Here is a 2,704-nt window from a genome sequence, read left to right as displayed (position 1 = left end):
TCATTATTGATTACTGATTAAATTCATTTCTGGAAAACAAAAGAAGCATTTTTTTCCCCTCACAGTACTGGTTTTAAACTTAATCTCCACCTGCATTGAGAAGAAAAAAAGAACACTAAACTTAGAGACATACAGTGTGGGGGGTACAGGGAGGGCTGTGAACACAGAGAAGACAAGTAGTAATTTTACAGCATCTTATTACACTGATGGACAGTGGCTGTGAAGGGGTATGTGGGGGGGACTTGGTGAAGGGGGGAGCCTAGTAAACATAATATTCTTCATGTAATTGTAGATTAATGATACCAAAATAAAAAATTAAAATAAAAAAACAGATTAAAGGCTCCTTAGCTTCCCTCTGCCTCTGCTACCTGCTCCCAACCAACCAACACACATGCACACACTATCTATGTGTAATTTTAGTCCAATTACATTACTTCTCTGGGCTCTGGATTCTTCTTCTAGTAAATAAAGTTTAAAATAAATGAATGCTATCTCACAGATGTCTTGTGAGAAGTATAGATATTCTATAGGCATAAGTTATTTTCAAGTGATTATATAAATGAAAAGCATAAACTGTTTTCACTGACAATGGAACATATTTCTTTTTAGACAGATCTGCTCAATAGTCTATGGAATAATGTTAATCTGTTATATTGTATTTTCCCATGCTAGGAATATGTGTACCCACCAAATGTTAAAAACATGCTGCCATATATCTGAGATTAAAAGGACAGAGCTCTTTCCCTACCTCTACTATCACCTTATTTTCATTTTCATATGGATACCTCAGGCACTAACTCTCAGTCTAAAATATTCAATGAATACAAAAAAAAATTCAACGAATACCTTTTGAATGAATGAATACAACTTGACTCTCAGACAAATAGGGCAAAGAGATCTAGCATACATGATGGATTCTAGAATACTCAATGTTCCATAAAATGAAGGACAAATTTCATATTGGTATTATCCTGAGCAATGGTATAATCCAGCAACAAATTGTGATAATTTCCACAAAATAGTATTTTTGCAGATAAAATGCATATACGACATGATTTAAACAAATACTCCCTGTAATAGAAAATTAACTAAAAGATAAACTACACTATATTAGATTATTTATTTAATCATACTTAATTACACATACTACGCATCGGAACAAACAATTGTGGAAAGACAATTGCCGTCAAAAAACAATCTAGTAGGAGAGGAGTCATGGGCATATGAAATTTACAGTGAAAAAAATGTGAATATTTCCATTTATAGAACAAACATTTTGTAGAAGTTTCATAATAGGAAACATCCCTTTATGCAGAGTTAACCATAGGCATTTGGGAAGACAAAATGTTATCTCAGTGAGATCTTAATAAATAGAGGAATGATGCTTATTGCAAATTATTTTGAAAGAAAAATAAGAACAGTGATTGGAAAGTGTATATCATTCCAGTAGGACATGTGTAGGTCATATGAAGCTGAAAGTTTTGGAAGAGAACAGATTTATGTCCTACAGCCCCAGCTGTACAACAGGTTGCACAGAATTACAGACACTTTGAACAAAGGTGGAAATGGGTCAGATTTGTGTTTAGGAAGGACTTTGTGGCTGTCAGGTAAAAGGCTTGTTATGAAAAATCCGGAAGTGAAATCAGCTGGAAGTCCCTGCAGGTGCATGCACTAGGGAAATGAAGATGACCAATCTTTCAGTCCTTCAATTTGGGCAGTTAGTGAGTCAAGACATAAAGAACCTCCTAATGCCAGCCACCTTGTTGAGTACAGGGACTACAGAGTGGCAGACAAAAAGGTAGAGAAGACACATATTAAACTAATATACATATAAATAAACACAAATTTTATATTGCAATAAATGCTAAGGAATGTTTGAAGTGACACAGAGAATATTGATAAAAATAATGATGTAAGAAGGGGAGTTAACCTTATTTGTGTTGAATTTGAAGCACTGCCAGGATATGGAGGCGGAAGTATCTTCCAGGCTTGGAGAAAGTGTTTACACCTAAACTACACATGTATATATAGGTCAACTGCATGAAGACAAGAGTTGAATCTGTTGGAATAGATGTTCTGTGACAGAGATGACTAAGGAACAAAAACTACTGAAAAGAGCATGGATATTTAAACCATGATTGAACTTTAAATACTTTGTTTATCAACCACTTTTTCCTGGTTAGATTGTAAACTAGGTTAGTTTGTAAAGCACTGTTTTTTCCCCACGTTATGACATTATGAAGATGTAGGTTTAATACCCAGTAAGACTCCAATTTAAGAAAAAAAAGTATCATGGAGATCTTTTTCTAAAGTGGAAAGAAAATTTACAAAAGGATATTGTATCTTCTGATTATAGAACTGCCTATATCATAAAACAAGTCAGTCATGTAATATAAAAGAATGTGTGAACAACCACAAGTGATTGGTTAGGAGTCATATAAAACTTTTTTCAAACAACTCAAAATAAATTAATATGCCAAATTCTCTAAGAAGAAACCTCTAGTTGCAAAATGAAATTTATAATTTCTACAAGTATTCTTCATTGGACAAAGATTAAAGTTCAGTAACATCCAAAGTATGAAGGCTTTTGTGAACTTTAACATTTGCATTATACTCTGTTTTTTTAATGAGAAAAGATAAACAGCAAAATCATAATGGAATTTTCCTTTAGAACATTTAAAAAATTTATTATACAAGATTGTTC

This window comes from Manis javanica, chromosome 11 (genome assembly GCF_040802235.1).
Source record: "Manis javanica isolate MJ-LG chromosome 11, MJ_LKY, whole genome shotgun sequence".
NCBI lineage: Eukaryota > Metazoa > Chordata > Mammalia > Pholidota > Manidae > Manis > Manis javanica.
Note: the sequence above shows the minus strand (reverse complement) of the source record.